Source organism: Mustela nigripes, chromosome X (assembly GCF_022355385.1).
Source record: "Mustela nigripes isolate SB6536 chromosome X, MUSNIG.SB6536, whole genome shotgun sequence".
NCBI classification, from domain to species: Eukaryota; Metazoa; Chordata; class Mammalia; order Carnivora; family Mustelidae; genus Mustela; species Mustela nigripes.
The window spans coordinates 89,274,881-89,287,474 of NC_081575.1; the positions used below are offsets into that span (position 1 = coordinate 89,274,881).

The following is a 12,594-nucleotide window of genomic DNA, read 5'->3' on the forward strand; positions in this document are numbered from 1 at the left end:
GGGAGGCTGCTCACTGCAAACACCTATGACTCTCTGCCCGAGATTTTTCTGGCAGCATACTCTTCCTGCCTGCCGGGGGTGGGGGTTGGGGTGGGGCGGGTGGGGGTTGGGGTGGGGCGGGTGGGGGTTGCCCGGGACAGCGTAGAGCAGGACAAAGCAGGGAAGGAGGGAATCAGCCGACAAATAGCACAGCTGCCTTATTGCTGGCTGGGGGCAAGTTCAGGGGTGTGTTCTACACTGTCTGCGGGAGGTCCCCTGGGGGACTCTGTCCCACCCAGTGGCCTGCAGGAACAACCGCCTTTCCCTCCTCTGCCCTCATTTGTCTTCCTGTTAGCATCTTGCAGATCGTGGTGGCTTCAAAGTAGCTGCAGCTTCCTTGTCATTCCCCTCGCAGGAGGCAGGGAGGCGGGGCCGTCCCTACTCCCCACGTCTGCAAAGACACATTGGAGTACCAGCCCCCACTGCCAGCGGGCGGACGGGACCTTGTTGGAGCCAGGCTGGTGGCTAATGTCATCAAGTTAAGGTAAGGTCCGGAGTCGGTGGCTCTTCAATCCAATGGCAGGTGTCCTTTCAAGGAGGAACAACACGGACACAGGCACACAGCTATGGCTTGTCACAGCAGAAGCAGAGATCAAGGTGGCAGAGTGGAAGATGGGGAACACCAAGCCCCAGAAGCCAGGAGAGAGGCCTGGAACAGACTCTCCCTCTGGGGCTTCCAGAAGGAACCAATCCTGCCAACACCTGGATTTGGGGCTGGTGGCCTCCAGACCTGGGAGAATGAATTTCCGAGCTGGCAGACGGCAGCCTGCGTCGACTTGCTGGCTCTTTAGGAAATGGGCCTTCCAGCTCAGCTGATGCTCAAATTGTAAAATTGTGAGCAAGTAAAGTGATTGTTATTTATTTTAAGCCGCCAAGTGTGGGGGTGGTTGGTTGCTTGGCAATAGACAACTGAAACACACATGAACTTCTGGCCCTGGGATCCTCCTTTTAGAGTCCTACATCTTCCACGTTCCTTCTTGCCGATTGGCTGCACTTCAAACTCAATTTGCTTCTTGCCGCCCCTTTTCCAGGCCTGGCCCCTGGGGCTTTCTCCCTTCAGACGCCCCCAGACCCGCACTCAAGCAGGTATCCCCCCACATCTTCCCTAGAGGCAGGGCTGGGACGGGTGCCCCGGTGCTCCCTTCAACAAATGTACTGTTCTTAGCCCTCCAGGCAGCCTCCTCGGACTGGTAGGGGTGCCCCTGGGGGAAGTGAGTCACTGCCAATTCCTGCTTTGCAGTGAGTGCCCCACTCCCACAGCATGTGCCCCACTCCCACAGCCCAGCATTCTCACTGGGTGGCCATTCTGGGTCCCAGTCCTTTGGCCACATGGAACCCCGTCACCTCTGCTGCAAACCCCATGAGATCCATTTGGTGGTTCTTGGCTGGCATCCATTAATGACGGCCTGCTCTTGTGGGCATGTGGAAGGCATGGTGGCTCACTCCCTGATGCCTGTCACCCTGCTGGGTGGCCCATCTATTTATCTGGCTAGGGATTGGGTCAGGAACGGACCTGTGGCTTGGTCCTAACCAATGAGACATGATGGGGGCGGGACCTAGGGGCTTCTGAAAAATACTGACTTGATATTGACTTATTCCTAAGGAAGATGCTCAGAGTCTTGCCTGTGTGGTTTTTTTTTTTCCTTTTTAAAGATTTATTTACTTATTTTAGAGAGAGAGAGCACGAGAGAGCATAGGGAGGGGCAGAGGGTGAGGGAGACAAGCAGACTCCCTGCTGAGTGTGGAGTCTAACTCGGAACTCGATCTGAAATCACGAGTCAGTTGCTTAACCCACAAGCCACCCGTGTGCCCCTTGCCTGCCTATTTTTGCCTCTGGACTTGTGTCTGCCACAATGTGTTGTCTAGGATGGCCAGAAGCACCTTATGACCTCCAGAGAAACCGGCCTGAGTGTGAGGCTGACATGAGGCCAGCTGAGTGGGCAGATGGGGGCACTCAGGTCCTTGTGGATGTTGCTGAGGTGATGAGTGTCCCTCACGTGGTATCATCAGTTTTCTTGGTGTTCAAGCCAGCATTTTCCCAGCTGTAGATCTGAACCGATCAGAGAGCCATGAAATCAACTGGGTGCGTCACGACCAATAATAGAAACAAAACAAAACAATGAGTTAGATGAAGGAAGAGGAGAATCGAAGATATCAGGGCACATCACGACCCCTAGTGCTTTGTGAAACTTTTGTCTGGTGGTACGGCTGAGCGTGCACAGAGCCAGAATGGAAAGGGTATTTCTCACTGTGGGCTGTGGTCAAAGAGTTTTAAAGCCAAGGACCAACGCCAGGTTGAGTGGAGGTGTTTTCCATAATTTGTAGTCAAAATTATCCCGGACACCCTATTTTTCCATCCCCCACTGAATGACAAGAACTCTTTTTTTCCCATCCTTCCCAGCCAGCCATGTGGCCTTCATTTCAGCCTTAAGTCTTGGTGTGAGTTCTTGCCCTCCACCTGCAAAGCCCTTTGGCCTCTCTCCCCTCTCTCCCTACCTGCCCTGTCTGATCTGATCCTTCAAGTCCTGGCCCGAGCCCCACCGAGTCTCTGCCTCCTGCAATGCCCCACCCCGGGTAATATCTGCTCCGGGACGTGAGGGCCACGCAGCCCCACTCCCTGGATTCGAATTCCAATTCTGCCGCCTACTGACGTTGTGAACTTGGGTGAGTTAATGAGCCTGTCTGAGCCTCGGCTGAGTCATCTGTGAAATGGGGATCCTTACACTATTAGTCTTGTAGAGTGGTAATGACGACTAAATGAATAAGTTCAACATGAATTTGATGGCCTTGGGGTCTCACTCTTCCTGGACTCTGAACTTCCTTCTAGGTTCCTGGCTAGCCTGGTTCTCAGCCTGTCTACCCCATGCTCTCGCAGCTGGCTGCTCTCACGCCCAGTAGCTGTGTACATCCCTGGATGGCACACTGCTCAGAGCTGCCCTTTCCAATCTCTGCCGCAGCCCAGGTGCTTTCTTGCCAGTCTGGGTGGGAACCCTGGAGGTGGCTTTCGTGGGTTGATTTGATGTACAACTCCTCTTTTCAGTCACTAAGGGAGAAATGGCTTAAGAGCACTCGAGTATCATTTCATCGCTAGACTGGGCACGAGAGATCCCTCCGGCTGCCTAAAGTTTGAGGAGTGTGGCGATCATACTACCGGTGGTAGGAAAATAATAACGGGACATCTGAGCTGCCATCAAGCCTCGCGTGTGTGGCCCTGACCTTGCTGGAGACTCTGTACAGAGTCCCCTCCCTGAAGCCTGCCACATCCTGGCAAAGGAGGAACCATTGTCCTTGCTTTACAGAGAGAGCCAGAGTCACTTTCCCAAGTTCACACAACCAGGAAGAGGCTGGGGATGGAGAGGAGGTCGGGGGAGCTGGGAGGAAACTCAAGTTTGACTTTTCCCCAAATCTGCCCCCCACCTTGTGCACTGGCCTAAATCCTCTTGCTAGCAGGGAGCCGGCCCTGCTACCCTGTGCATCCTCACCAGCTCTCAGCCTGGCCTGGGCTGTCCCTCCCCAGGCCAGCTGGGTTTGGCTCTAGGAAATGTGATTAAAGTTGGTCTCTCCAGAGAGGGTCTGTTTGAAAGAATCAAAGGCTCGAAGCAAGCAGAATGTTCATAATGTTGGAATAAACCCCTGTGCTTGGACGGCTGCAGAAATATTAGACCTCCCAGCAACACCTGCCGGGTTGTCAATTCAGAAATGGCGAAGGGGAAGAAGAGAATAAAAGCAAAGCCCCGGCTCCGGCAAATGCTAGCATTCCGACAGCAGCTAGGTCCCCGGAATCCTTACAGTGTGAATTCAGAAGGAAGAAAATATCTATCTGGGCGAGCAGGCGGTTCTCTGTCTCACTTTTAATTGCACCTGGAAAGGGGCTTAATATCTCAGCCAATTTCTGCATCATCTTTTGCAAATCGTGGGCTGCTCAGGTCCCTGGGGGGTTTGTGTAATAAAACGGGATGGTTAAAGGGCATGTTTCTGCATTAACGAATCTTTCTGCACTGGCTGGGCCCGCGCATTATGTAAATGTTTACTGTAATTAAGAGATGAAGTTGTCACGGTGTAGTATTTTGGTCGCTGGTGTAGAGTTCCTGCCGTGCCCCAGCCGTGAATAGTCACCCGAGAAGGAGGAGGACCAGAAGCATCAGAGAGAGGAAAAGGTAGAAACGCGTGCCTTGTACTTGGCTAACCCCAGGAAGGATCGTGTGGTTATGACGTGCCCTTCACCCCCAGGTACAAGGAAGAGCCACACTTAAGCCATACAGCCTTGAGCCTGAAGTAGGATTTCTCCTGCCTGATCCCAAAGACGAGAGGATATGTGGAACCTCATGGCCTCTACTTGTATGTGATTGTGTTCCGAGGGGAGAGTGGTAGAGAATTCCAGCGTTAAAATAAGGAAGTATAATTTTTGTACAGTGAAACACACATTTAAAAAAAACACAGCTTTTTTGAGGTCTAATTGACATCCGATAAATTGCATGTATTTAAATGATACAATCTGATCGGTTTTGACATATGCGTCCACCCATGAAACCATCACTGTAATCAAGATCATGAATATATCCACTGCCCCCCAAGGTTTCTCCGTGCCCCTCTGTGATCCCTCCTGCCTGCCTCTCCCTGTTCCCCATCCCCAGGCAACAGCTGATCTGCTTCCTGTCACTGTAGACTAGCTTGCATTTTCTAGAATTTAATATAAATGGAAACATGCAGTATGCACTCTCTGGCTTCTTTTACTAGGCGTGATTATTTTCAGATTTATTCGTCTTGTGTATTTGTTCCCTTTACTGATGAGTTGTACCCCACCGTGGATATACCACAATTTGTTTAACCACTCATCCGTTTGTGGATATTTGGGTTGTTTCCAGTTTTTGGTTCTTACGGATGAATCTGCCATGAACGTTTGTGTGCCTGTATTTCCATCTTTCCCAGGGAGGCATCTGGAAGAGGAATGCTTAGGTCATCTGGTAGGTTTCTGTTCAACTTTGTTAAAAAAACATTTTCCAAAGTGGTTGTACCAGTTTCCACTCCAATCAGACACAGCTCTACCTCCTTGCCGACATCTGGTGTCATCTATCCCAGCTTGTGTGTGTGTGTGTGTGTTTTAATTAAAATTTCATTTTTATGGGGCGCCTGAGTGGCTCAGTGGGTTAAAGCCTCTGCTTTCTGCTCAGGTCATGATCTCAGTGTCCTGGGATCGAGCCCTGTATCGGGCTCTCTGCTCAGTGGGGAGCCTGCTCCCCCCCACCTGCCTGCCTCTCTGCCTACTTGTGATAAATAAATAAATAAAATCTTTTTAAAAATTTCATTTTTATGTACCTTAAGACTCCATAAGGAATGTGGCTGTGTACATTTTAAAAAGTATTTTATTTATTTATTTGAGAGAGAGGGAGAGCAAGAGAGCATAAGTGGGGAGCAGGCAGGGGGAGAAGCAGATTTCTCATTGAGCAGGGAGCGCAACTCTGGGCTCCATCCCAGGACTCTGGGATCATGACCTCAGCTGAAGGCAGACACTTAACTGACTGAGCCACCTAGGTGTCCTGAGTGTGTACATTTGTAAAAATTTGTCAAGCTGCACACTTGAGATGTCTGCATTTTACTGGATATAAATCATTTCTCTATAAAGTCCTATAGACAACAAAGTAGGGAGAATAGTCCCTTGAAATTCAGTCATCTTCTCTTTCTTTCTTTTTTTTTTTTTTTTAAGATTTTTTTTTTTTATTTGACAGACAGAGATCACAAGTAGGCAGAGAGGCAGGCAGAGAGAGAGGGGGAAGCAGGCTTCCTGCTGAGCAGAGAGCCCGATGCGGGGTTCCATCCCAGGACCCTGGGATCGTGACCTGGGCCATAGGCAGAGGCTTAACCCACTGAGCCATCCAGGCGCCCATCTCTTCTCTTTCTATCCTTCGAAATGACTTCCCTGACCAAGTCAGGAACCTGGCTCTGGTAATAGAACCTTTAAGAAAGCCTGCTAGTTGTTGGTGGCAAGGTGAGGTGTGGGCCTGGTAGATGTGGTTCCAGCTGAGGAAGGCACAGGTGACTCATCTGGTTTCCTGGATCCTGGAAAATTGTGCCCTGGGCTTTTTTTCCCCCCGGAGGCTGTTCTTTGAAGTTCTAGAGATGAAAGCTTTGCATACCGCAGCCACTCCCCAAGCGCTGATGGAAGTGGCAGGCCACTCTGGGCCAAGAAGGGCGGAGGCCACTGCCCTGGGGTCGGGCTGGTGGGCTTGGTGTCTCAGTGGGGTGGGCACCAGAGCAAGATACCCTGCAGCTCACCTTGTAGAGGCAAGACCCCTTCATTGCCCACTGAAAATCCCACGTTGATAGCCCCGTGCACCTGGATCAGGGGCTCCCAACCCGGAGCTGCACTGCCTACCACCTAGGGGGGTTTGGAAACGGTGTTTTTGAGGATCACGACATCAGGGGCCCATACGGGGTGAATGGGCAGGGATATTGTGTGGGACAGCCCTGTGCAATAAAGGACTGTCCTTTCCCAGATACTGACAGTGTGCCTCGGGCTGAGAAACAACCTTTTTTTTTTTTTTTTTCTTTTTTAAAGTAGGCACCATGCCCAGCATGGAGCCCAACGTGGGGCTTGAACTCACAACCCTGAGACTGAAACCTGAGCTGAGATGAAGAGTCAGCCGCTTAACCCACGGAGCCGGCCAGGCGCCCCAGAAACATGCTGGTTTTGGTTGGTAAGAGTTAATCGGTTGCCTCGGTGGCAGATATTCCTGTTTTTTCAATTCCTTTTTTTTGGGGGTGGGGGTTAGTTTCTTTTAAAGTAAACTCTGTGCTCAATGTAGGGCTTGAACTCACGACCCTGAGATCAAGAGTCTCATGTTCTGCTGAATAGAGCCAGCCCAGCGCTCCATCCCTGAATTCATCTCGGGATGTCCATTAAGAAATCCGTCTGCGACGTCAACAGCACGAAAACCCTGCACAGATCAAAACCCTTCTCTAGCTTAAAGGTTACACGTAAGCTCGGCCTTGTTTCGAAAGTTTCTGGTGCTCCAACGCGTAGTTCTAGAGACGTTTAAAGAGCAAGGTTGATTTCAAGAGCCGTGAAATAGTTTCTTAGTCTTATGTCGTTTTACTTTTGTTTTTTTAGAATTCACTTCGCACCTCGCGTTTGAACTCAACCTGGACAGCTCTGCTGGTCTTGGCGTGCGGCTGTGAGGACGGAGACGGAAGAGTTCTGGCTGGCGTGACTTGTGCGGAGAAGGGAGTTGCAGTTTTCTGACATTAAATATTAACACTGGGGATTAATAATGAAGGCTGACAGTTCCTTTCTCGGTATTTCTGAGCGTGTCTCTCCCCAGCCTGCAAGGCCAGCAGGCCCAGGCCCTTCCCCTGCCCGAGCCATGTGGCCGGAGGCCCCTGCTCTCTGAGGTCAGGAGAGGTAAGGAAAACAACCCTCTTGTCACCCAGAGGGGCAGGAGTGCCTGCCTGGGCCACTGTGCGTGGCTCCAGGCTTGTCCTCATCCTCCCCGGTGACAGGAAAACAGCTGGTGGCGGAGGGAAAAACAGGAGGTGGATGCGGGGCTGGGGGTGGGGAACCTGAGGAGGAGAGAGGCTTGTGGCCAAAAGAGAAGGGGGACTAGGGGTCCCTGTGCATGGAAGTGTCGCCCTGAGGAGAGCTCACGTACAACCCAACACCTCGTCAGCTCGGCCCCCGCTCCCTGAGCCTTACAGCTTTCTTATGAGCTGAATGGTGCCCCCCTTTTCCGGGTGAGGAGGCCTCAGACTGGTTTTGGGGAGGGGTGGTGACGTCAGTGCCATGCACACCCGGGCCGCACAGACCCTGACCTTACCGCTCTCGCCTCCAGCTTCCCTGATGCCCCAGGTCCCAGCTGTGCTAACCGCCAGGCCTGCTGAACTCTGGTGACCCACGAGCCAAGGAACATCACGGCAGCCTTGAACTTACGCGCAGGGAGCTGGACCGGCTGAAGTCTGTGCTGGACAATTAGACACGCAGCAATCTTTTACGTAATAAAAGGTACAAGGAATCCGATGTGAAATAGGCCCCCGTTTGATTTCCCACGCTCCGTTGATGGATGATTGCATACGTGCTTTGCTTTAATAAGACATTCCTTCCCCCAACCTCATGTCCATTTTCTCCTTTCCCTTCCTGCCCTCCCCTTGAGCCGTGACAGCGGAGAGTGGAGGAGAAAAAGAGAAGGTCGGAAGCAGAGAACTCAGTAGGTGTCAGAACTTGGCGTTTATCCGCGGGGAGCGGAAGCGCGGCCCTTGGAGGGCTCGGCCTCTGTGGACGTTTTTAGGAGACCCAGGCCGCTTCGAGCAGGGGCGGGAGTTTGAGGTCAGTGGCCTGGCTTGGTGCTCATACTCCCGTCTGAGGGAGAAGGAATTTAATCTGAGGAAGAAGCTCAGAGGCTCTGAGGAAGACAGCCATTGTCTCTGAGGAAAAAGGTTGTGTCCAGAAAACGTCCAGGGAATGCCAAGGGCTGGTGGCCCTGTGGTGTGGGATCCTCTTCTGGCCTCTCAGTGGCCCCTTCACCACCGCCGGCCTGACTTTGCCCTGAGACAGGGCAAGGCGGCTGGAATGGAAGAGGAGGGGGGCCGGAAGCCTCCATCAATGGTGCTAATTAATTGGGCTTGTGGTCGCCTCGCACCTCTCATTTGAGGCTGTACAGGTGTTCCACAGACATTAATTAATTAGGCCCGCCGCGCTTCCTGTGGGGTTTGGACAGATGTCTGATTCCAGAGGCCCCGTCTTCCCGGTATCAGGGCAGAGCGCGAGGGGTCTGGTTGGACAGTGAGGAGAGCACCATACCACCTGACCTGTGGCCGCCAGAAAAGCCTGGGCAGATGGGGGATTCACTCCTAGGGGTGATCGTGGGAGTTCGGTGGAAACACACGGGCGAGGTGTTCCCAAGCCCACGTGCCATTTTGTGAGTCCTCCTCCGTGGAGCACCACAGCGAGGCTCCATCCGGTGACTGCCTGCTGGCTTTGGCATCAGAGTGGAGACCACCGCCTTCCTGGTCATTGGCTCACCAGTGTGGTGCCACCATGGAGGGCTGAGTCCTTCCTTGGGTAGAAAGCCACGCAGGGAAAGGAAAAGGTTATTTTCACGGGCAAAAAAGTTAATGAGTAATGGTTTCTGGAATTTTCCCTCAGAGAATATAACCTCGTCAGCTCTAGGCTTCTGGCTTCTGAATAATTGTTCTTGGTAATAATACAGAACACCTTCATAATAATACATCCTTCTGTGTGTTCAAGAAAGTAGCAATTTATTCCAGGCAAGACTAAAAAAAAAAAAAAAAAAAAAGGTTGCCTTTATCCATCTTGAGACCTGCCCTCCCCAGAGATCAAGCAGCGAGGAGGCTGGCTTTTTGGAGGTCTTTAATGAGCGCCTATGGCGTGCTCTGTAGTGGGGCAAGGGGCCATGAGGGAGACAGAAAAAAAGAGGCCATAAGAGCTAAGAATATTTCTGGGAATATCAGTCCTAACTATGTGCTGAATTTGTTTTCCTTAAGTGCATTTTGGGAAAGACACGCTGGATTGACTTTGGGCATCTACTTCGCCCTCCGTTAGACAGCGACACGGTACATCGCGCAGACTTCCTTGCGATGAGGGTTAGCCGATTGGATGCTCTTGTGTAAAATTTGACTTCAGATCTCAGTTAAAGAGGGAGAGAAGCACGCCTTTTGCTTATGTGGATTGTGGCTGAGGCCACATGGTTCTCAAGCTGGTCCTGGTGGCTTTCGGGGACTCTTCTGGAAACTCGGCATTGTGTGGGTCTCTTCAGGCCTCCAAATAACCCTGTAAGCCTCTTAACACCCTATAAGGAATCCTTTCTGTTTATATATATATATATTTTAAAGATTTTATTTATTTATTTGACAGACAGAGATTACATGTAGACAGGCAGGCAGAGAGAGGAGGAAGCAGGCTCCCTGCTGAGCAGAGAGCTCGATGTGGGGCTCAATCCCAGGACCCTGGGATCATGACCCAAGCTGAAGGCAGAGGCTTTAGCCCACTGAACCATCCAGGCACCCCAGGAATCCCTTTCTATTTAAACTACCTGGAGTGGCTTTTAGTCTCGGCACTGACCCCTGACCAGCACAGCTCCGCTCAGTCACGCTTGCACTCCTGCTGCCTCTAGGCTCTTGCCCATGCCATTATCCCACCCTGTCCCCTTGAGCTCATCTTCCTTATGTAGGTAACTCCTACTCATTCCTCAAGACTCCGTTCACATGTAACCTCCTCCAGGAAGATTTCCCTGATATGTATGTCACCTCCCTATCCCTCATACCCAATACCACCCAACACTTCCCTTCATGGCTCTTCTCCCATTGGGTCATCAGCATCTCTTTCTGAGCCTTCCACCTCCACTTGACCAAAAACTGCTTAAAGATAGGGACTCTGTCTTTTCTTGGTGATCCTGGTGCTAGGCTTGGCTTTCACCAAGAAAACACAGTCCTATGTTGTTTGCACATAGTAGGTCCTCAATAAAACTTCATTGAATCAGAAGACAACATACAGCTAATACTCTCATGTGTGGTTCAGACCTCAATTCAGTAGAGGGAGAGGCCACTGTTGCCTAAAGCAAGTGGTATTTTCCCCGAGAGAAGAAATTGTGACCAGAATCCAGGACAGCCCCCTTTCTGGGTCTGGTTCTCTCATGTATAAAATGAGGGGCATGCCTTCATTCGTGTTTCCTGCTGTATATCTCTCAGAACATTGCTTCTTTAAGGTGTTTCTTTGGACAAAGTGTTCCATTAGCAAATGAGTTTGGGAGTGTTGGATTCAGCAAAATTCAACAGGTTCCTTCACTATATAGAACATCCCAGGGCCTTTACTGTAACTAAAGTGCTTTGTGACTTGTCTCTGGAGAGTTCTAGTATGCAATGTTGTATCAGTTGTCTTTTGCTTCGACAACACTATGAAACCTCAACGCCCTACCACATTGCATATATATGGCTCACGGGTCTAGAATCAGCTGGGGATTGGCTGGGCACGCTCCCGTGTCTGGGGGTGCCTGGCTGGAGGGCCACCTAAGCTGGTCCTGTGTGGGATGGCCCCGGCCGGTCTGCTCTGTCCCGCCTGTATCTCCTCCTCCTGCGTGCTACCTGAACACGTTCTCGTGATGGCTGAAGAGAACTAGCCTCAACATGGGAGCTCACTGTAAGCCTCCTTCCCTCAGGCCTGCTAGCATGATACTGGCCAACAGGCCCAGGGCTGGACAGGTGTCCCCGCCTGCAGTGGGAGGACACTACAGAGCTTCCTGGCAAAGGGCATCGATTCCCGGAGGGGCAAAGAATTGGGATCACCATGGTACCCTACTGTACTGTGTTTCCCAGAGTCACCTGACCAAGGAACTCCTCTGTACATCTGACTGGTTCTCCTAACATACACTTTGAGAAACCCTTGACTGGCAATGCTTGAAATCTTTTGCGGTTCTGATACCTGGATTCTACGCTCTGAGTGGCTTCAGGAGGGAGCTGGTGACAAATCTGGATCCTGCTGGTCGGGCGGGATTTGGCTAGAGGCGTGGCTGGAGGCGGGTGTCCAAACACATCCCACTCCATCAGGGATGTCTCCTTCGGGAATTTTCCCCATGAAACATGGGCTGTTCCCATGATGTCCCTCTTCTTCACCTCCGGTCACCACCAGACTTTTTGCCCACCCACTGTTGGGGAGTGAGCGGAATGCTCCTGGAAGTATCACTTCCTGAGAGGCGGAGTTCTAGGAACTGTATGGCAGGCCGGGAAACTGATTTTTCCTGTGTTCTGTGACTCCAGGAAGGCATTTCCCGGAGGCTTGAGTTTGAGACGGTCTTCCTCGTCACAGCTGTGGTGGCTTCAGCTAGCTCTTCCCGTGGCTCTGGGCTGGGGGCCAGCTTCCTGCCACCAAAGATTTATCCTGGGCTTTCGGGGTGGGGTTACCCCCGTTTCGGACATGTTTGGATGTTGGCACTGCCCACCTACCTCCCCTGGTTGGGGGGCAGAGCCGAGCATCACAATCCCCCGCCTTCACCCTGACCTCACACCATCCAGGTAGAAATGACAACTGGAAGCCCCCTGACAACACCACGACCCACCCACCAGGGTGGCCCCAAACATTCACCCAGTGGTTCTGGATTTTGCAAACTTGAATTCATCCAGCAGCCCCACTTGCCTTCCACTAGGCACAGTGGCAATGCTTCCTGTTTATGATTCCCTGTCTTGTGTCCCCAGAGCTCAGAGAGGTGGAATTTCCGACCAGACACCAGGGACGGCTTCGGTTTGATCTTTGATCGGTTTTATCAAAGCCCACCCGACCCCCTGAATGCCCTGTGGCTTTGGCAGGGGGCGGGTGGTGGTGGCGGCGGTGGTGAGTGGGCTCCGGGCAGGGGAAGAGGACAGCTCCACAGCTTGGGTTCCCTTTGGGGGACATAAATTTGGCCTTGTTAAGGAAACCTGCAGGGACACAGGGATGAAGGTGATCAGGTTACAAAAGTACACCAGGCCTCTGCGGCTGGCTTTGCGGGAGGCCTGGGGCACACAAAAGGCCCTGGGGCCTGGGGTAGGTGGGGGTGGGGGTGGCCCCCCCAA

The 12,594-nt window shown here is 52.0% G+C and overlaps 1 long non-coding RNA gene across 1 annotated transcript in view; it reads left to right on the plus strand.

Moving 5' to 3' along the window:
- The first annotated feature begins 224 nt into the window (after positions 1-224).
- Positions 225-12,594, plus strand: part of LOC132007382 (uncharacterized) — a 52,184-nt gene continuing 39,814 nt past the window's right edge. Inside the window, exons 1-5 of the long non-coding RNA XR_009401332.1 lie at positions 225-523; positions 6,596-6,734; positions 6,843-7,014; positions 7,148-7,438; positions 7,866-8,035. This is a non-coding gene — a long non-coding RNA (uncharacterized LOC132007382). The remainder of the gene's footprint in view (positions 524-6,595; positions 6,735-6,842; positions 7,015-7,147; positions 7,439-7,865; positions 8,036-12,594) is intronic.